Genomic DNA, 22246 nt, shown 5'->3' on the forward strand with positions numbered 1-22246 from the left:
CTCTCTCTCTCTCTCTCTCTCTCTCTCTCTCTCTCTCTCTCTCTCTCTCTCTCCTTTTTTGGGAGGGTGGGGTAGTTTTGAGACAGGGTGCCCGCCATGCTGGCTGCAGGTCCTTGCAAGCCGATACTTCTTCCACCTCTCCATGGTGTTAACTCCTTTGTGATGTCCCAGGCACACTGGCTCCCCCTTGTGTTACATGGTTAATTCCTGAGTACCAAGCCAACTCCAGACATAAGCCATCCTTGACCATCCTCCTAAAGCAGACCCTTCAGAACCAGTTCCTTTCCTTTGGAACCCTGGTCATCACTTTTTAGAGCTTTTTAATTTTTTTCCAGACAGGTAGCTCAGGCTGGCCTGAACTCATTATATAGCCCAGCTGGCTTTGAACTCTCATCAGTCTTCTTGCCTTAAATAGCTAGTTACCTTTTTTTTTTTTTTTTTGGTTTTTCGAGACAGGGTTTCTCTGTATTGTTTTGGAGGCTGTCCTGGAATTCGCTCTGTAGACCAGGCTGGCCTCGAACTCACAGAGATCTGCCTGCCTCTGCCTCCCAAGTGCTGGGATTAAAGGCGTGCGCCACCAACGCCCGGTTTATATCTGATTTTCTTTTCTTTTCTTTTCTTTTCTTTTTTTTTTTTTTTTTGGTTTTTTTGAGACAGGGTTTCTCTATGGCCTTGGAGGCTGTCCTGGAACTAGCTCTTGTAGACCAGGCTGGCCTCGAACTCACAGAGATCTGCCTGCCTCTGCTTCCCAAGTGCTGGGATTAAAGGTGTGCGCCACCAACGCCCGGTGCTAGTTACCCTTCTTAACATCTTTTACCAACGCTAAATTCCACCAGAAGAATTTCTTGTATTGGTGCTGAGATGTGGCTCGCTAGAGCCCTGGCCTCGAACTTGCAGAGTGTAACAGGCTTTGGATTTCATCCCTGGAACCGCTAACCCTCCACCCACTGGTGATCCTAACAGAATGAATGACCATGTGCTTGTCTTTCTTCTTCAAGTGTTTTGTTTGTTATTGTTCTAATTAAAGGCATTTTTTAAACGCTGTGATTGAACCGAGTACCCCCTGTGCAGATGACATGCTGCAAAGCTATACCCCAGCCAGATTTATTCTTAGTTCATTTGTTTGTGTGTTCACAGAAGCAGATCTGCCGTACTTGTCTGAGATCGCTATGGGAAACTGCTTTTCATTTTTTGTATTCCAAAGAGGTGCGGGGAGAGCATAATTGGAGGGAAGCCCTGGTTGCAGAGGGAGAGGGCTGCGCTTGCAGTTTCGCTGTGTGTCCATCAGATGGCAATGTCGAGACGCGGCTGCCGTGGGCGCAGGCGCAGTGCAGGGTGGGGCTGGGCTTAACGAAAGCGGTCCTCAAAGTTGAAGGTAGGATGGGTGATCAGTCTGCTGGAAGTTTCCCAACTGCTGGATGGAAATGCCCAACAGAACGCGAAGAAAGATTTGGAGAGGTTTTGAAAAAAGACGGATTTCTGTCCGGCAGCCCCAAAAGTTCTGGCCCCGCAGGAACCGGGCGATCCCTGGGCCCTCCTTTGAGGATGCTCCCGAAGATTAAGAGGTCCGCGACTCATTGGCGGGAATTTCTGTGACGGACTCAACTGACAACTGTGAGAAAGAGATGCATCGGGTTCCACTCCGAGCCTGTTACTTAGCTGTGTGACCTTTCCGTGTGGCCCCGTCCCCCTCCCCTTGCAAAACGCAGGTGGTGAAGACGATGTGGTCAAGTTCGCTTCAAGGCTGATTGTTGGCAGCGAGGGTTCAAGGATCGCCTACTCAGAACCAAAGACTATTAGAGAGTTCTTTCCGTTCCGGTGGAGGGGAACACTGTCCCATCTCGGGGTTTGAGAACTGGCCGTGATAGAAGTTGGCACAGGGGCGGGACTGCTATCTCTGCTTACGCCGCCGTTGTTGTTCCAGGAAGCAGGCATGACCAGTGGGGACAGACTGGAGCTTCTAATTAAAGGGTTCTTACAGCATCTAGGGAGCCCAGAGTATTTCCTTTTTTTTTTTTTAAAGTAACATTTTATTATGTTTTGTGCGCGCATGGGTGTTTTGCTTGCGTGGATATCAGTGCACCCCGTGCGTGCCTAGTGCTGGCAAAACTCAGGTGTTGGAGTCTCCGGAACTGGAGTTAGGGTTACAGATGCTCATTGGATGCTGGGAATCAAACCCGGTCCTCTCGACCAGCAGTCGGAACTGCTAGTTTCTGAGCCATCTTTCTAGCCACCCACCTCCCGGTATTCCCTGAATAAAGGATATGGAGTTCAGAAGGTTGACAGACTTGCTTGCACGAAGCAGGACCTAGGTCTCGCCAGCACAAATTGCAGTCTTTGAAAGGTTTGGTGATTAATTCTTATTTTGTTTCCCTTCCTTCCTTCCTTCCTTTCTTTTTTTTTTTTTTTTGAGTTTTTGTCACAGGGTTTCTCTGTGTAGCTTTGTAGACCAGGCTGGCCTTGAACTCACAGAGATCCTCCTGCCTCTGCCTCCCAAGTGCTGGGATTAAAGGCATGCGCCATCACTGCCTGGCTTGATGATGAATGTTTTTAGATCTTGTTTTTGTAACCTAAAGGAAAATGAAGTGCTTTCTTGCCAGGGAGTGGGGTGGGAGGAATAATTCCTGCTCTTCTTTGGGGTCATCATTAACATCTTATAGAATAGATAAGGAAATATTTAGAGTAATAATGATTTATGCCATCGTTAAATTGCCTGGAGTGACCCACATGTTCATATAAACCTTTCACCTTATTAAAAGGGTTATTCAAGCTGGGCGTTGGTGGCGCCCGCCTTTAATCCCAGCACTCTGGAGGCAGAGGCAGGCGGATCTCTGTGAGTTCGAGGCCAGCCTGGTCTACAAAGTGAGTTCCAGGACAGCCTCCAAAGCCACAGAGAAACCCTGTCTCGAAAAACAAAAACAAAAAACAAAACAAAATAAAACAAAATAAAAGGGTTATTCAAGACGTGGTTGTGGTGACGCACACCTTTAATCCCAGCACTCGGGAAGCAGAGACAGTCTGATCTCTGTGAGTTTGAGGCCAGTCTGGTCTACAGGGTGAGTTCCAGGGCAGCCAGGACTGCACAGAGAACACCTGTCTCAAAAACAAAACAAAACAAAAAGTTGTTCAATGGGTTCTTAGGATTAGGGGGTTGGGGGTACGACAGTAGACAAAGATGCCCTCTAGTGAGACACCGCTGAACATGATCACGCAAATCGGATGATTGTGTCCTATTTGTCCTATTTATTGAGGCGTGCCATGGAAAGCCACTCTGAGGTGACACTGAGCAGAAACTTAGCTGGTTAGAGGCACCACTACATTGAGGTCTGGGAGGAGATCTTATGGACAGACGAAAAGCAAGTCATCAAAAGTCCAGGGAGCGAGATTAGTGCCCTGGGAAGAACTGGGCAGAGGCAGATGCTGCCGGGACTGAGGGAGAGGCCTGACTTGGGCAGGTGCTGGGCAGCTGGAGCAGGAAGCACGTCCATGGCAGCTGGAGGGGAGGGGAGGACCTCAGGCAGGACTGGCCAAGCCTGTTCGTCCAGCTCTACCCTGGCCTCAACCCTGACACAGGAATCCCTTCCCCTGGGAAAATGTCAGCGGGACAGATGGAACTCGGGAGTATTGATGGAAAGTGTCGGGAAACAGGTGTGTACCCCTAAGGCTGGGTGTTACATAACTACTTTTGTGCAGTGGCTACTGAGGCAAGGCAGACTGAATGGTGGCCGCCTTGGTTTCCTTCCTAACATGCCCCTTGAGTTCCTGCATCCATTCCTGCCATTAGATCTGCCACTGTTCCTGCCCCCCCATCCACCCACTCACCTCTTCTCAGCAGCCTCCTAGCTCAGCAGGGAACTTTCTGGGCAACTCTGCAGCAGCTCAGCCTGTGGGCTCTCAGGTTTCTAAGATCAAGTTAGAGCCCAGTTTCCTTTTGTGCAAAGAGTTTTCTCTGGTTCACACCTAGTGCTGTTTCCTTCTCTGTGTGTTAAACAACACTAACAGGGATTATATACGAGCCAGTTTGCCCTTAAAAGACTTCCCCAGGACCAGGGAAGTGTCCTGAGCAGATATTCAGTGACACACGCAAATGAAGGTCGCATCTTATTCTGGGAAGTTACAAATAAAAGCCCTCGACTTCAGTTCCAGGAAGAGCAGATGCTCTTCCCTGTGGGACTCAGTTGGATGACCCCTGCCCTCACACATCTCCCTGGACACGGCTGGAAGGAAATCTGGCCCAGTTTGCTCCTGTCATGTGCTTGCATAAGCCCTGTGCTGGCTAGTTTTATGTCAGTTGGACACGAGCTAAAGTCATCTGAGAGGAGGGAGCCTCAACTGAGGAAATGTCTCCATAAGGCGGGGCTGTAGGCAAGCCTGTAGGGTATTCTCTTAGCGATTGATGGGGGAAGGCACAGTGCTTTGTGGGTGGGGCCACACCTGGGCTGGTGGTCCTGGGTTCTGTAAGGAAGCAGGCTGTGCAAGCCATGGGAAGCAAGTCAGTAAGCAGTATCTACCTCCACGGCCTCTGCATCAGCTCCTGCCTCCAGAATCCTGCCCTGTATGAGTTCCTTTCCTTACTTCCTTCAGTGATCCAAGATCTCTGTCTCTGTCTGTCTGTCTGTCTGTCTGTCTCTCTGTGTGCATGTAGATGTCAGAAGTCTTGTTGACTTGCTTTCTGTTCTTATTTTATGTATATGAGTGTTTTCCCTGCGTGTATGTATATCATGTGCTTGCCTGCGGTCCTTGGAGATGAGAAGAGAGCATAGCTGGATACCCTGGAACTGGAGTTATACATGATGGTGGGTGCAGGAGGGAACCAAACCCAGGTCCCCTAAAAAAACAAGTGCTCTTAATTATCTCTCCAGTCCCTCTACTTCATTTATTTATTTGTTTGTTTGTTCATTATTTCCTTTTGAGAGTGTTTCTCATTATACCTGGAGCTCACCAATTGACTAACTGGTTGACCAGTGAACTCCAAGGATCCTCCCCTTACTTCCAAGCACCAGAGTTATAGATGGACACTGCCCTGCCCAGCTTGGGATCTGAACTTAGGTACTCATGCATATGTGGTAAGCACTTTACCCCTGGAGAGCTATCTGACCATCCCCAAATGGACATCTTTACAAAACAACCTGCCAAAAGCAGAACTTTATGTGTGTGTGTGCGCGCACACGTGTGCATGTATGTGAGTGTGTATCTCTGTGTACATGTGTGTGCATGTGTGTCTGCATGTATGTGAGTGTGTATCTCTCTGTGTGTATTGTGTGCAAAATATGTGTATGTGTGTGCATGTGTGTGTGCATGTATGTGAGTGTGTATCTCTCTGTGTGTATTATGTGCATATGTGTGCATGTGTGTGCATATGTATGTAAGTGTGTATCTCTTTGTGTGTACGTATGTGTGTGTATGTGTGTGTGCATGTATGTGTGTATCTGTGTGTACATGTGTATGTGTGTGTGTGCATGTATGTGAGTATGTATCTGTGTGTGTGTGTGTGTGTTTTAGGAGAAGGTACAACCATGTATGACAGAAGCAAGTCAGTCCCTTCAGAGGTCAGTCTTGTCCTGCCCTTTGGGTGGTCAGCTATCTTAAGATGTGTGATGTCTCTCTCTCTGGATCACCTCTTTCACCCTTCACTAATTCGATGGGTATCCAGACTTAAGCACTTTTGAAGTGTCTTAGTCCTGTCTGCCAGTATGGACCTTTCATTCCTCCTCTGGGATAGGGTAACACTGAACTTGGGCCAGTCATGGTGGCACAGGCCTTTAATTCCAGCATGCAGGAGGCAGAGACAAGTGGATCTCTATGAGTTTGAGGCCAGCAAGGTCTACAAAGTGAGTTTCAGGACAACCAGGGTTATGTACCTCCCTCCCCAAAGAGAGAACTTGAGGGCTGGAGAGATGGCTTAGATGTTAAGAGCATTGGCTGGTTTTCCAGAGGTCCTGAGTTCAGTTCCCAACAGTCACATGGTGGTTCACAACCATCTGTAATGAGATCTGGTGCCATCTTCTGGCCTGCAGGGATACATGCAGGCAGACATTTGTTTTTTAAAAAAGAGTGAACTTGAAATAGAAAAATCAATAAACCAATATTGAACTGATAAGGGAAGTCTGCATGTATGTCTGTGCACCATGCTCATGTCTGATACCAGTGGAGGCCAGCAGGGGGTGCTGGATCCCCTCCCCTGGGACTGGAGTTTCAGAGAACTGGGAACTATCATGTGGGTAATGGGAGTTTCAGATAACTGGGAACTATCATGTGGGTAATGGGAATTTCAGAGAACCGGGAACTATCATGTGGGTAATGGGTCCTCTAGAAAAGCAGCAGAATTTCATTTTCTCTGACCTGGCAAGTCAATAGACAACAGCCATGCAGTGTCACAAGGAGGATATAAAGAACCTTGATGGCAGATTTTGTCAACCTGACACAATCTGGAATCACCTGGGAAGAGGCCCAGGGAAGAGCCTTAGATCAGGCTGGCCTGGACTGCATCTGTGAGGGACCGTCCTCATTACGTGTTCACAATCTTGTCATAGCTGAAGTGTTTCTTGCTGTCCTCTTCCTCATCCACTATAAGCAAGACCATTTCAGCGTCTTTTGTTTCTAGTTCAGCTTCTTCCTCGGAAGATGTCCCTTGTAGATTTCATTGATTTTTTCCTTATACCTAGTTTTTAACTTCTTCAGCAGAGTGGGGATCATTCAAACCAGCTTCAGAAGGAAGCTCATCTTCACTGGCTTCTTCAGCAACAGCCTTCTGTTTCTTTTTCAGTCTTTTCGTTCTTCTCTAAGAAGTGTTCCCAAGGGATCAGCTTATCCTTTCCCTGTAACTTACCTTTGACCTTGTCTTCCGCACGCACTCTCCTTAAGGCCTGGAGCCCACTTGATTTCCATAGCATTTGCTTTGCTTTTCTTTAATAGCCTGCAAGAGCTGTCTATAGTTAGTAATTTGTCGAACAAACTCTTTTTTTTTTTTTTTTTTTTGGTTTTTCCAGACAAGGTTTCTCTGTATTGTTTTGGAGGCTGTCCTGGAACTCGCTCTGTAGACCAGGCTGGCCTCGAACTCACAGAGATCCGCCTGCCTCTGCCTCCCGAGTGCTGGGATTAAAGGTGTGCACCACCAACACCCGGCTTGTCAAACAAACTCTTAAGGGAACACCTTTCACAAGATTTATGGAGAAACTACAGGTGCAAAGTGAACAATGATTACCCCAAGTTCAAATTTCGTACAATGATTAAAAAATAAATGTTTAAACTACGAGATTCTCTTAATATTGATTAGCTCTTGGTAACATTAGCAAAAACTAGTTTAAAACGAAAAACTTATGCTTAATTAAAATAATCACCCATGTCTTTAGCAAAGCTTGCACGGCTTTTAACTAGTTAGGGAACTAAGTCTTAACTAAGCAGAGTTTAAGCATCTGTTTCTGCTGATGCCTGGCTGCTCAGCTTCCTGAAAATGTTTAACAGTGCCTGTGTGAAATCACTTCCCCGTTCCTAAAGCGGTTTGCCCTCATATCTCCTTTTCCACTTTAGAAGAAGATAGTCATTCTATTTTAGGGGAGAAAAATCACACTTTGCCATACAAACTTCTTTTCTAATCAAGAATTCCTTCCTCTTCCTTCTCCTCCTCCTCCTCGTCTTCCTTACCAAGAATATGCCCTCGTGCTTACATCAGTCTTTCTATTTCTCTCCTACCCGATGGAATTTTTAAAAAAGGTTCTTCCACATATCTTTTTTTCTGCTTCTTTCAACAAATTATTTTCCCCCTCCTTTTCCTGATAGGTTGATTCTGATTGATTTCTATGACATCAGCTTGTCAGCTTTTTTTTTTTTTTGTTTGTTTGTTTGTTTTTGAGACAGGGTTTTTCTGTGTGCTTGGAGCCTATCCTGGCGCTCACTCTGTAGACCAGGCTGGCCTTGAACTCACAGAGATCCACCTGCTTCTACCTCCCAAGTGCTGGGATTAAAGGTGTACGCCACCTATGCCTGGCACGTAGCTATTTTTTAAAATTTCCTTTTATTGCGGGATATTGGCATAACCTGGGGAGAACAGCACAGAACAGAAGCAAACCAGCTTTCACCTGAGAACTAAGGTACAATGGTGTAGCATCTCAGTTACGTGGAACTGGCAGGGTCAGCGCCAGAAAAGGGGAACCCACATTACACCACGGGGCATCCACACGGCTCCCCCAGAGTGCGGGTGAAGTCTCTTGGCAGCACTTGGTCATTCTCAGGCCTGTGGCCCCCAGTCCAGGCCCTCCTATTTTTTGCTCCTCATTCTACCTCCAAGAAAGCCACTGAGACTAAATTCTTCCCCAGAACAGATCAAACAAATCAAAGTCATTTTTTGAAGCCTAAAAACATTGCTTTAACTTCCCCCAAGCTGTCCATACAGAAATTTTCTTACCTACCTTTTTGACTATAGGTTCCCCCATTTCAGAAAAGGCTCTGTCTTCTATTAGGAGGAACGCGTGTCACCGAGCTCAGAAAGAATTTGGACACTTGGTTGAAAGAATTTGGATAATTGGTCTTGCTGTGGTTTTCCACAGCAGGTTTATTATTACTAGGGCAGACTTTTTTTTTCAGTTGTATTTCTCTAAGACTGCCCATGCTTCATCACCTAAATATGACATGGGATGGTGTGCCTTGGCTGTCCCACATCATATAAAACTATAAGCAGGGCTGGAGAGATGGTTCAGAGGTTAAGAGCGCTGGCAGTTCTTCCAGAGGTCCAGGGTTCAATCCCAGCAACCACATGGTGGCTCACAACCATCTATAATGAAAACTGGTGCCCTCTTCTGGGATGCAGGCAGAACACTGTATATATAATATATAAATAAATCTCCAAAAAAAAACTAGAAGCAAATGTATTTGTTATGCCTTTTTCTTGATAGACTGACTTTTATAACTGAGGTGATGACTAGGACTCTTAGGGTGGCAGGAAAAGATTCCCCTTTGACACTGATGCAAGGAAACACGTTCTGTAGGAACATGAAATTATACAAAGAGGCAGTGAGTTTTCTCCTGTGGTTTGGAGGATATGAAATGGTTGCATCGGCATGGCATTTTAGCTGGTTGGAAAGTTCTGGTAGTGAAGGAATACTCCAAGCCTGTGGACAAGACAGCGTGAGTGGGTATGAAGGAACATGCTTGGAAAATCCCAAGGAATCCACAGAATTGCACAGCTCTACCTGTCCTGCTTATGCCCATTAGTCAGCAAACAACAATTACTCACTGTGTGCATGCCAGCACTGGCGGTACTATATGCATGATCTCTGAGGAAACAGCTCATGGGTACCATTCTTCCCATTTTAGAGATGAAGAGACTGAGCCTTGCAGAGTAATTTGCTTCTATTAGTTCTCAAGGCAGATTTCATATCCAGAAGCTCTCAGATCTCATCTGCTAACTTGTCTCCCAAAGCAAGCAAATGAAAAAGGGCTTGTAAGCTACCCTCTTGGGCTCTTGCCCATCCTATTTGTTGGAATCACTGACTTACAATATTCAAATATCCGATGCAACATGTTCTGAAGCAAACCAGCATTTCAGGATGACCTGTGTGCTTCCTCTAATGTCCCCTGGCTGAGGGTTCCTGTGACAGTCCAATTACAGAGGTCCTACTCTGCTCTCTGCTGCTTGGTACTATGGTGCTCTATTCTGATTTCTCTCTGAGTCCTTTGCTGAAGACATTTCTGCAAACCCCGTCTCCCAGGGACCAAAGCTATTAAGGAAAAGTAGGTCCTGCTATGTCCTCAGGCCACAAGGCCCAGCGAAACTGCCACAGCCTTTCTGTGCTGCCCCTTAATTCATGAAGACCCACAGCTGGGAGAAGTTCACTGTGCTATGTGACCTGTTGTTATCGACTTTATAAGGTGTTACTGAGGCAGGCCTGGTGTCAAGGGCTGGGTGCTGCAGGAGGCCTGGTGGCAGGGGCTGGGTTGCTGCAGCAGACCTGCTGTGCTGGAAGGAGCCCATGCTCTAAGACAGTAGAGCAGAGGTGACCTGCATCCCATAGCTCTGTGCATAGATTATGGAAAGCAGGGAGATACAGAATGAAGCACAATCCATTCGAAACACATCTAGATGATACAGTGATTAGCTATCACTGCTGTTGAACCTGTGGATTTTGATAAACGAAACCTGGGCACATCATATGTTAAAGCATACGCTCAGACTAGGATCAGCTAAGAGTACTCATGTGAGCTTTCCCTGGCTTGCTGGCTGACTTTACATTGTTGTGCCCAAACTCTGAACCCCCAAACCAGCAAGAGACCCAATCCTAGAGTTAAGTGTATTAACTCATGTCCTCCGTCCATCGGACACAGCGGGTAGAGCAGGAAGGACCCCAAGGGACCGAGGGGCAGGGAATATATTGGGGTAGGGCAAGGGGAGTATCTGGAGGTCTGCTAGTTGCATAGCAACAGTCTCAGGATTGGTGCACCTCTGAGCTTGGACAACCTGTCCTGTGCTGATTGGTCAGCTGCACCTGCAGGAATGGTTGCTATGGCCTAGAGACTCTCCCCGGGCAGTTGCTATGCTCTGCATTCCAGAGCCTGCCAGCTAACTTCTGATTGGTTCCTTGCCAGGGCTTCTGGCTTCCTAGTGACTAGGACAAAGTCCAGCAAGGCTGGGGCTCAGCACATGTTGCTGAGTCAAAGGCCTACCCCTTGCTGGGTCTTTTCTGCAGCCTGTTATGACGGCCAAAGCGGGGGGGGGGCTGGATGAGGGTCTGGTCCCTTCAGCATGCTGCCCATCACTACAGTTCCAGCCCTACTGTCCCCCTTCCTGTCACCTAGTCCAGCCTAGCACCACTCCCCCCTTCCTCTGTTTCCCTCTGCATTTTCGTTCCTTGTTAAACTCCTGGGCTCAGGTGATCTGCTCCCATCTCCTAGGTAGCTGGGTCTACAGCCACGCACCGCACATCTAACTTTGCGTTCTTTCCTGTCCTTTCTTTTTGAAACAGATCTCTCTATTTAGTCCTGACTGTCCTGGAACTTGGTAATTAGACATGGCTTGCCTGGAACTCACAGATAGCATCTTGCTTCTGCCTCCCATGTGTTGAGATTAAAGGTGTGCACCACCACCACCTAGCAAGCTGTTTATAGTAGGTCTCACGTGGCAGCATTTCCTTTATGCTTATCGTCTGCCTCCTCCTAAACTCGAGGTAAAACTCAAATGGACAAGGACTTTTATGCATTTATTGTTGCATATACTGTGCCTACTACAATAGTGTGTGTGTATGTGTGTGTGTGTGTATAGATAGATACATAGATAGATAGACAGACAGACAGACAGACAGACAGATATTTAAAATGCATGCCTCAAAACTTAGATGCCATTTCAGGGATTTTCATTCTAAATACTTGAGTTGAATCAAAACTAGAACCTTATGAGAATAAAGTGAAGCCCAGACAATTGAGTAATTGCTGGCCTGCATTTATAACCAAGGTTTTTCGAGACAGGATTTCTCTGTATTGTTTTGGAGCTCAGTAGACCAGGCTGGCCTCGCACTCAAAGAGGTCCACCTGCCTCTGCCTCCCAAGTGCTGGGATTAAAGGCATGTGCCGCCAATGCCCGGCTGCTGAAGTACATTTTAAACTGAACATACCTTACATAATTTTATAACTGATAACAGTATGAATTGGCACATTATTTAACTGCATTTAGGGATGGGGTTGTACTAAAGATGGAACCTAGGGCCTCATGGATACTTGGCAAGGACTCTACCTCTGAGTTATATCCCCATCCTGAGGTAACTGGATTCATGACAAGTAGATCTGATTTGTTCAAAAATCAGAAAGAATGATTCTGGCCAGTGTTAATTCTGAAGTATCCAACAAAGACTAAAAGTAGCCTGTGAAGTCCTCGTTGCTGTAACACTCTGCTTGATGACTTGTCTAAGTAATGCTGACAAGCCTTTAAAATGGCCTGGTCTCGCTTTGTTTTCTAAATCCTTGGGAAACATTAGAACTGTTTCTTGAGACAAATTCCACTACATCAGTGCCTTAGCGCCTCTAATTGCTTCTGTCAAGGTCACCTTCCAATGAGCGGGTCCTCGTGATGCAGTTTACAGGTGGAAGTCATGTAGCCCCAGGACTGGTTTGCTTTGGATGAATTCTCAATTGTTTGCTTCAGTAACTCAGAATGTTTCCCAAGGGAACCTGCACTCCATTTAGCTTCCTTTTCTGGAACTTGCTATTTTCTCTGTACTGTTCTGGATTTTTCTGGAATGGAGAGGTTTTCGTAGAAGGCTGTGTTTCCCATCAGAGGATAAACAGGCTGGATCCAGAAGAGAGCTGTTGGTAAAATTCCAGCTTCCGGCTTAAGCAAACTGTGCTGGGTGACTGTTTTGTGCTCACTGTGGTGAAGCAAGAAGAATTGGTATCAAGGGCCCCGTGGTCCGACGAACACTTAGCTAGGTTGACCGTTGGTGATGTTAACTAATGAAATGACACCATCAACCACACCTTTTATGAAGTCAGTGTGCTGGTGCTGGCTAGCTTTATGTCAGTATGACACAAGCTAGAATCATCTGAAAGGAGGGACCTCAATTGAGAAAATGCCTCTGTAAGACCTGGCTGTAGGGTATTTCTTAACTAGTGACTGGTGGGTGTCTTAGGGTGACAGTTGCTGTGACGAAACACCAGGACCACAGCAAGTTGGAGAAGAAAGGGTTTATTCAGCCTATGCTTCCACGCCACTGTTCATCACCAAAGCGGGTCAGGACAGGAGCTCACGCAGGGCAGAAGCCTGGAGGGAGGAACTGCTGCAGAGACCGTGGAGGGGTGCTGCTTACTGGTTTGCTCCCCATGGTTTGCTCAGCCTGCTTTCTTATAGAACCCAGGACCACCAGCCCAGGCGTGGCACCACACTTAATGGGCTGGGCCCTCCCCCATCATTCACTAAGAAAATGCCCTACAGGCTTCCCTACAGCCCAATCTTATGGAGGCATTTTCTCAAGTCAGGCTTCCTCCTCTGATGACTCCAGCTTGTTTCAAGTTGACACAAAACTAGCCAGTACAATGAGGGAGAGCCCAGTCTCTTCTGGGTGGTACATTCCTGGGCTGGTGGTCCTGAGTTCTACTTGAAAAAAAGCAGGCTGAGCAGGCTATGAAGAGCAAGCCAGTAAGCAGCGCTCTCCCACAGCCTCTGCGTCAGCCTCCCGTTCTGGCTCTGCTTGAGTTACTGCCCACAATGATTTTGATGGCGCACTACTACTATATGGAACTGTGAGTGAAATAAATCCTTTTCTCCCCAAGTTGCATTGGATCATGGTGTTTCATCACGACAATAGCAACCCTAACTAAGACAGATTTGCTAACTCATCATATACGTGGTCTAAGGTAGACCTCGGTTTTACCTGCATTTCTTAGTGTATACACCATTTGGGGAGGTTTTCTTCAGAAGGAGACATGATCTGAGCTTATAAAAGTAGAGAAATGATAAAAGAAAAGGGAGAAATGATGGCATGGACAGGGCACTGAGCTCCCAGATGGATTTATGGGACTGTGGGGAAAGCATTTATTTGGATCTCTTCCAAACAGGCCAACTGTACCTCTATCGTCTTCCATCTTTAAAAAAAATACTGTGAGAGCAGAGCTTTGTAGATGATAGACAAGTGCTCTAGATCTGCAGCCTTTAAATAGCAAATACGAAGGAAATTGTTAAGGGATTTCATCATCATCATCATCGCTGTTTTTGATGCACTCTGAAGCCCCGGCTAACCTGGAATGCTATGTATCCCAGGCTGGCCTCAAACTCACAGTGACCTTCCTTCCTCTGTTTCCCAAGTGCAGTGGTTATAGGCGTGAGGTGTGAGCCACCACGCTCTGCTCTGCGAAAGGCTTTACTTTTCAAGGAAGCAGTTCAGAGCTCTCCAGAGGAAGGTCAGTTGCTCTCACTTTCTGGGTAGATAAGGTCTCTGCTCTGCTGGAGCCTGGCAGGATGCCTAGGATAAAGGTCTGGGGCAAGCTTGGGGCATGTTAGGGAAGCTGAAAGCCACATGGAAGCCGGTTCCAGGCCCCTGTGAGCTTAGCAGAGGAACTCCACAGGGCTCGTGCCAGCAATGCCTCCCAGGCACCTCTGTGTACTTGGAGACCCGACTGATCTTTGGTAGGTCTTCCGTTATAACCCGGACACCAGCACTTCTGAGTCCCCCGGGAAGCTCATTTGAATCGCCTTCCCCCACTCATGGCTGGCCTGGTGGGGTGTTTTTCCATGGTTCAATGAAATGTCTCTTAGCTTGAGAAGGCTAGCAGAGAGCAGGCTGGGGCAGCATCGTATTAATGTCATCTAACCTCTGAGAGGAGGAAGGAAATGCAGAACTCACTCAAGTCATCATCCCAGAGGACACCCAGTCTGTAGTGATAGGACGGATCCCCCCATCCCAGTAACCACAATACAGTAAGTAGAATGCAATCGAGACTGAGCCTCATTGTACAGACAAGAGAACCCTGGATTCTTGTTACCCAGATTCCCACAACTTCACTGACTTAGAACCAAGGTCTCTCTTGGTAGTACGTGGCTTCAGACAGAAACTTGCTGCTTTTAAAATATCTGCTGGATGTAGCTCATTGGCAGGGTACTTACTTACACAGGGCAGACGTGGTGGCTCCATCCTCGAAACCCAACCGCCTCACGCCTTAGTCCACTACTGCTGCTTCAACAAAATAACAGAAACTAGGCATTTACAGACAACCAAAATTTATTTCTTAGGGTTCTGGGGGTTAAAAGTCTAAGAGAAAGACAGCAGGTTTCATTGAACTCTTCTCCTGCATCTGAGGGAGGAGATGATCTCTGCGTCCTATGTGCTGGAAGAGAGGAAGGGCAACAGGAAGTAGTCCACATCCTTTGGCTTCTGTTAGAAGAGCACTAATCTCACCCTGAGGGCAGAGCACATCTGCAAATGCCCCACCTCCTCATCCCATCACACTGGGGCCAAGGATTTCAACACAGGAATTTGAGAGGGACACACGCATTTCACTCACAGCAGTCCTTAGGTCTGTGATGCCTTGGCTCCTTCCCAGCTGTGAGGATTCCCCATCATCCTGGTTTATGTCTTCCCTATTGGTACTTCCTAAAAAAAGACTCCTAACTCATTGCTCCAGTTCTTGCCCCTGGGAGCTTTCATCCACTTCAGTGATTGCTGGTATGATGCCATCAATTCTACATCGTAATAGGTTTTCTGTACCGTGATAGGAGGTTTCTCTGCTGATGCAGTAAGCCAGATCAAGCCGAATGGGAAGGTACAGCAATAGGTTTATTTGAGCAAAGTAACCCCAGAGTGGGTTCTCCAGTCCCAGAGGTCTGAGAAGCCACCCACCTGAACTAAAGCAGGGAGATTATATAGCTCATAGATGAGGGATGATAATGTGTCTGCTACAAGCTGGGTTTGTGGCCAAGTATGGTCAAAAGCTGGAATGCTTACACAGGCGCTTGGGCTGCTGGTGGCAACAGGGGAGGAATGTGGAACTGGGCTTTTTGATGCTTTTTCCTTGTTGGAGAGTCTCTGAGAGGGCCAGGTTGGGAGAGACAAGGGAAAGAGAGAGGGGACGAGAGGATGGGTTTTTCCGGGATCACGCAGGTGCCAGCTGGAGGCTTCAGAGGAACACATTCACGTCTAGCTGACACCAGCTTCTGAAACTAGGCCCATCTATCTGTACATGTCCCCTTAAGTCACCCTGAGCCAGGGTGTTCATAACGATTGTCTTCACATCTAAATTGCCCCTTTCCCTAAAACCTGCTGTGTGTGGGGGGAGAGAGCTCAGTGAACCACATGTAAGCATGAAAGCCCTAAAGAGCTCAGCCCCATCCATGTAAGAAAAATCAACTGTGACAATGTGTACCTGCCATTCCAGCGCTGAGCCCACGGATTCAGGAGGCCCCCTGGGGCTCACTGACCAGACTGTCTATCTGAATCTTCTGCCTCAGGGTCAGTGAGAGACCCTGCCTCAGAAGCTAAGGTGGGAAACAAGTGAGAAAGACTCCCCCCCAAAATTGACTTTCGGTCATCCCTCCTGCACACACATGCACATACAAAATCTCTTCTATGTGATATCACTAGACAACTTTGACCCAAGCCAGAAACCCCAATGTTTACCTCCAGGGTTCCTCCCCATCCCAACACCACAGGGGAATGACCAAATACTCTAGAATCAACTTTTCCCCTTCCATTATCTTGTTATTTTGTTTGCTTTTTTTTTTTTTTTTTGACAGGGTTTTTCTGTGTAGCTTGGCTGTCATGGAACCTACTCTTGTAGACCAGGCTGGCCTCGAACTCACAAAGATTTACCTGCCTCTGCCTCCCACGTGCTGGGATTAAAAGCAGGTGCCACCACCCCAGGCCCATTATCTTGTCATGGAGCCTCCCCCCCCCCCCCCAGCATCAGTGCCTCTAGGCTCGTTCAGCCACAGGGCCATGCTCCCCAGGAAGCTTCCCCAGAGCTGCTTCAGGTCATTGTAGTCTCCTTGGGACTTTTTTCCCCTTCTATAAGATTATATCTCTCTAGAGACAAAGGCAATTCTTCCCTTTTGTTAGCTAGCATGCACTCAGTTGGTGATTGTTGAGTTTATAAGTGAACAAAGTGAAAAAAAAAAGCTGATTTTTTTACAGCTATATATATGATTCATGGATCCACTTGGATATTTCTATTTTTTTTTTTTCGAGACAGGGTTTCTCTGTGTAGTTTTGGAGGCTGTCCTGGCACTCGCTCTGTAGACCAGGCTGGCCTCGAACTCACAGAGATCCGCCTGCCTCTGCCTCCTGAATGCTGGGATTAAAGGCGTGCGCCACCAACGCCCTGCGGGATATTTCTATTTTCATATGCTATTCTCTACCAGTTCATTCAGGACACATTTTATTTTTCTTTTGTTTCTTTTTCATTTTCTACTAAACCCAAAAGGACACCAGTCTCAAGACTTAGGAGTGGGGTTGTCTCTTCACCTCCATTTTACACCTACAGATGTTTGTGTTGTATCCTGTAAGAACTCTTGTCTGAGCACAGGCCAAGATTCCAACTCCTTGACAGGGAAGAGAAAACAGTCCAGGAATAAAAACATTGTGTCTTTGATAACAGTTGGGAGATTAACCACTTTTAACAGATGTGATTATTGTTTATCTTACGATATAAAAATGTCTACAGCGGAAGAGAAGCAAAGGGAAGCTCACACATGGAGAGCAAACTCAACCAGGGAACTCCAGCCGACTGCCTCAACTTACCCAGCAGGTTTCTGCTGGGCATTCTGAGTGCCTAGTCTGATGATGCCATCTTTCTGTTCTTACTTTGTTACAGGGTTTGAGAAGATCCCCAACAACCAGACCACACAAGAGTTCCTCCAAAGCTGGGTGTTGGTGGCTCATGCCTTTAATCCCAGCACTGGGGAGGCAGATGCAGAGGTAGGCGGGTCTCTGTGAGTTCGAGGCCAGCCTGGTCGACAGCCTCCAAAACAATATAGAGAAACCCTGTCTCGAAAAACAAAACAAAAATAAAGAGCTCCCGCAAAGTCAGATTTTTTTTTGAAAGGCAGTTAAGAGTGACCAGTCAGGCACAACAGTGCATACTCTGGGTTGGACTGCTTCCGGAAGTCAGAATGTTACAGAGATTTTAAGCCTGAAAACCACAAGCCTCTGTGCAAAGTTGCAGCTACATTTCCTCCACCAATCAGGATTCAGGGATAGAAGACTTTCCTGGGAACATTTCTTTGTGGTACACCTATGCTGTTCTCATTGGTTGGTTTACTCCACTGTGGTGGGGCAACTTGCCCCCCTATTCATGTCTCAACTTGTCAACCAGGATATCAGTCACCCACATACATGTCTCTCTGCCAAGCAGGATGTCAGTTACCCAGGGAGGTCTTGGGAACTTAAACTTTATTTGACCGCTATTCAAGATGGAAGTTTAATTCAAAATGGCTTCAGTTTGGTTCCTTCTTATAACTTGTTCTTGGGAGCCTCACCAGCCAGGACACTCCGATCTGTCCAGGACTCTATTGGAAACTTCAGTTAGCTGTCTTAAAGGAAATTCTCTACCCCATTTCTGCTGGATGCTATGAGTGCCTGATTTGATGATGCTTTATTCTCTGTCTTGCTACTTATTATTTCAAAAGTATATTTTGTTGTATACTTAAGAGACTCATTCATCCAAAACCCAAAGTATGGTTATTATGGGTTACTCTCTGGAGTGTACAAAGTTGGAAGTTAGGCAGTTCACCTTCTTTTATGTTCCTTTTGGGGTGCTTTCCTCTTGTGAGCCATGCCCGGTGAAGTGATGGTGAGAAGAATTAGTAAGGCCCAAAGTTGAAGACATTCATTGTGCACAGGATCTGGTGTTAGTGTTCAGGCATCGGTACTGGCCTGTCCTTGGGGTTCTGACAGGATACGCCCTCAGCTGCAGCCACTAAGAGCACCACCTGTGCATATTCACTATGCTCCCTTGAAAGGGCCCAGCCCACCTCCCACCCTTCTCTCTCTCCTCTCTCTCTCTGTCTCTCTCTCTCTCTGCTTCTCTGCCTGGCTTCTCTTCTTCTGCCACTCCTGCTCCCAGAGGCCGGTCTCCCTTCTCCCCTCCTCCCTTTTCCCATTCACTTTCCCACAATAAAAATCCCCTCCACCCAAGTTCTGTTACATAGCATCTTTCTCTCGAGAGCCACTCTTTAAATTTACAGCAATTGTCACCCAAATAAAAAAGAACGGAAAATTGTTTTCTGCAGGACCTGCTGGATTCCCAGATGCTCTTCAGACTGTCATTTATGAACATCAATTAAGCATTCATACTACGAGTGTGATAGGGTGAGTCATAGCTGGAAAAGTCATTTGTCCATCCCTCACAGTTTTGTTTTGTTTTTTTTCAAGTGTCACCAGGCAGCAGTGGTGGTGCACGGGTTTAATCCCAGGCAGAGGCAAGCAGATCTCTGAATTCTAGGCCAGCCTAGTCTACAGAGCGAGTTTCAGATCAGCCAGGACTGTTACACAGAGAAACCCCATCTAGAAAAACCAAAACCAAAACAAACAAGAGCAGCAACAACAAAACGAACACCATATACAGACCAGCTTGTCAAATTCTCTTTAGCTTTTGGTTTGTTTCATTTATGAAAAGAAGAAGTTCATTTGGACTTCAGGCCCTGGTGCCTGGAAGATGCTGGCAGAGTTAGGAGGTGACTCAGAGCACATTACAAGAGACAGGGAGTACACATAGGTCCTTGGCTTTTATCTTTCAGTGAACTCTGGTTAGAGGAAATGTATTTGGGGAAAAGGTCATCTTGTTTATTTTTTCATAGACTTTTTTGCTTGGGGAATAGACATGACCTAGTCAATAAGCCCCAGCCCCGGTCTTATCTCTTAGGTGATCACGTGAAAGAGGGCAGTGGTATGCGGGCACACACAGTCTCTGCAGAATCTTTCCCAGACTGTGGGAAAATCCAAACTTGGAGAGGGAGCCTTCCGTCCTACGTAGACCTCTGTCAACTCAAAACCTCTGTGTGCTTGGTGTTCGAAGGACGAATCTGGAATTTATCTCCTCTGGGAGGAATGCATGTAAGTCATCAAGTAAGTAATGACCTTGAGCTGGGGGGGAAGAGCCCTATGAAAAGTAACACCCGTCATAGGCTGTTGGCAGTTCCATCATGAACACAGCTTGAGTTCTGCGGCTTGAGGCTGCCCCTCTGCAGAGGAATTTGCTGAGTGTCTGACCTGCTCAGAACTCTTGCTACTTGGGCTAAGTTTGAGCTCTTTGTTTGTTTTTGTTTTTGTTTTGAGACAGGGTTTCTCTGTGTAGCCCCCAACAGTCCTAGAACCTGCTCTGTAGACCAGGCTGGTCTCAAACTCACAGAGATCCACCTGCCTCTGCCTCCGAGTGCTGGGACTAAAGGTGTGCCACCATGCCTGCTTTATGCTCTTCAGTCTATAGTGAGGATTGAGGTAGATGTGGAGTCTTCTTTTGTTGGTAAAGTTTTTTAGATTTTTAAAAACTATTATGTGTATGAGTGTTTTACCTGTATGTCCATAGGTGCACCGTGTGCACCTGCTGGTGCCTGGGGAGGTCAGAAGAAGGCATTGGATTCCCTGGAACTGGAGTCGTAAATGGTTGTGAGCCATCATGTGGGTGCTAGAATTGAACCCAAGTCATCTGCAAGAACAACAAGTATTCTTATTGCTGAGCCATCTTCCAGGTTCCCTAGGATACCCATAAGAGACTCTTACTTAGCACAGTCCTCCCCCAACCCCATACCTATAGGGTCTTAATGTTCTTACAGTTTTGTTAGGGTGTAATTAATATATCTAAATTGTACATACCGAAGGTACATGATAATTTGTTGTTGTTATGAGGCAGAATCTCATTATATTACCCAGTCTTGAATTCACTATCATCCTGGCTCAGCCTCTCCAGTGCTAGGATCACAGGTGTGTGCCACTACACAGCCTGCGTACAAGGTACACAATCTGATGTGTTTGGACCAAATGCTCGTACCTAATGTATGCATCACTGTTGGGATGAAGGTAAGAGACCAGCTTCCCCACCGCTTCTCTGTCTTTTTGCTATATTTATTTTGCGTGTCTCCTGTTGTGTGTGAGTTAGAACCCTGCTTCTGTGAGCTCTATCTTCTTGGCAGAATCCTTTTCTTTTCTTTTCTCTTCTTTTTTTTTGAGACAGGGTTTCACTGTGTATCCCTGGATGTCCTAGAACTCCCTTTGCAGAACAGGCTGGTTTTGAACTCGGATATCTGCCTGCCTCTGCCTCCCAAGTGCTGGGATTAAAGGTGTGCGCCAACCACCCTACCTGGCCTTAGCAAAATCTCAAGTGAACAACAAACTATGTTTTGTTCTTGCTTGAGTCAGGACTTTGTGTAGTTCAGGCTAGCCTTGAACTCTATGTAGCCCAGGCTGACCTGGACCCCCCAGTCCCGACCCAAAGGCTAGGATTTTAGGCATGCACCATCAGACCTGATTTGTACAGTCCTAGGCAGGGAACACAGGCCTTATGGCTGCCAGCCAGGCACTCACTGTGCCAACTGAGCTAAATTTACAGCTTCAGCCTTTTTGGGTCTCAGCGTTACAGCCCTGGCTATTTTGGGCCTCACTTTTTAGCCCTGGCTAGTTCCAGATTCATGTTAATTCCTCCTGTTTCAGCTTTCCGAGTACTGAGAGGAGAGGAACTGTTACACAGTAGTACTGTGACATTATTATATCTAAAGAGCACTGCCACTGCCCCCCTTCTCCCGTCCCAGGAAGCCTGTGTCCCTGCTTTTGCAAGTTTGGTTATTTTCCATGCCTCATGCAGGTGGCCTCAGCCGCTATTGGTCTTCCTGATTATTCCACTTAGCATCATGTCTCTCCACTCCACCTCTATGGCTGTCAATCATCCCTAACAATTCCGTGTGACTGTTCACGCTCACATGAGAAGGGATAAAGTATGGTTCACTGTGTGTGTGACTCAGGACCTCACCTTCTTACCGCCTGAAGCAATGTACACCAGGCCACTTGAGTTGCAGAGGAGGTGCATTCCAGTAGAAGTCACTCCCTTTCAGGCCTGTCCCCCGAGCTCGGACGTTGATATATACAAAGGCAAGCCCTCCTGTTGCTCCTCATCAAACTTAAAGTGATTTTTAAAGATGTAGTTGTACTTTTCTTTTTTGTTTATTTTTAGAATTGCAGTTTGACTACGTTTCTCCCTTCTCTTTTCCCCCTTTAAGTCTTCCCATGTGCCCCTCCCCACACTCCTTCAAATTTATGTCGTGTTTATTAACTGTTGTGGCACGCATATATGTATTTGTACAGACATTTAGATTCCTATATATAGCTTGATGAGTCCATATAATGTTACTTGTATATATCCAGGGCTGAATGTTTGGCACTGGGCAACCAATTGGTGTGCTCTTCCTTGGGGATGACCACGTCTCCTGCTCCCAGCTTTCTTCAGTTGCCTATAGTTCTTGGTGTAGGGTGGAGGCCTCATGGGCTTTTCCCCATACATTCGGCATGTCCATTGGTGCCATCCTTGTTCAGCTCATATTTGAGCAGTCATGATGGTGAGACTTTATGGGTATAGTTTCTGATGTTACTAGGAGACCCACTCTCACAGCAAACTCCCCGATCCTCTGGCTTTTACAAACTTTCTGCCCCCTCTTCCTCAATGCTTTCTGAGCCTCAGGTACAAGAGTGTTTTGTGGTGATGTATTATTTATGATTTACTAAAGCTTGCCTGTGGGCACAGAAAGCAAAGCTAGCCACAAGCCATAGAGCCAGGCAATGGCGAT

Source organism: Mesocricetus auratus, unplaced genomic scaffold, assembly GCF_017639785.1.
Source record: "Mesocricetus auratus isolate SY011 unplaced genomic scaffold, BCM_Maur_2.0 Super-Scaffold_2245, whole genome shotgun sequence".
In the NCBI taxonomy this organism is placed as follows: Eukaryota; Metazoa; Chordata; class Mammalia; order Rodentia; family Cricetidae; genus Mesocricetus; species Mesocricetus auratus.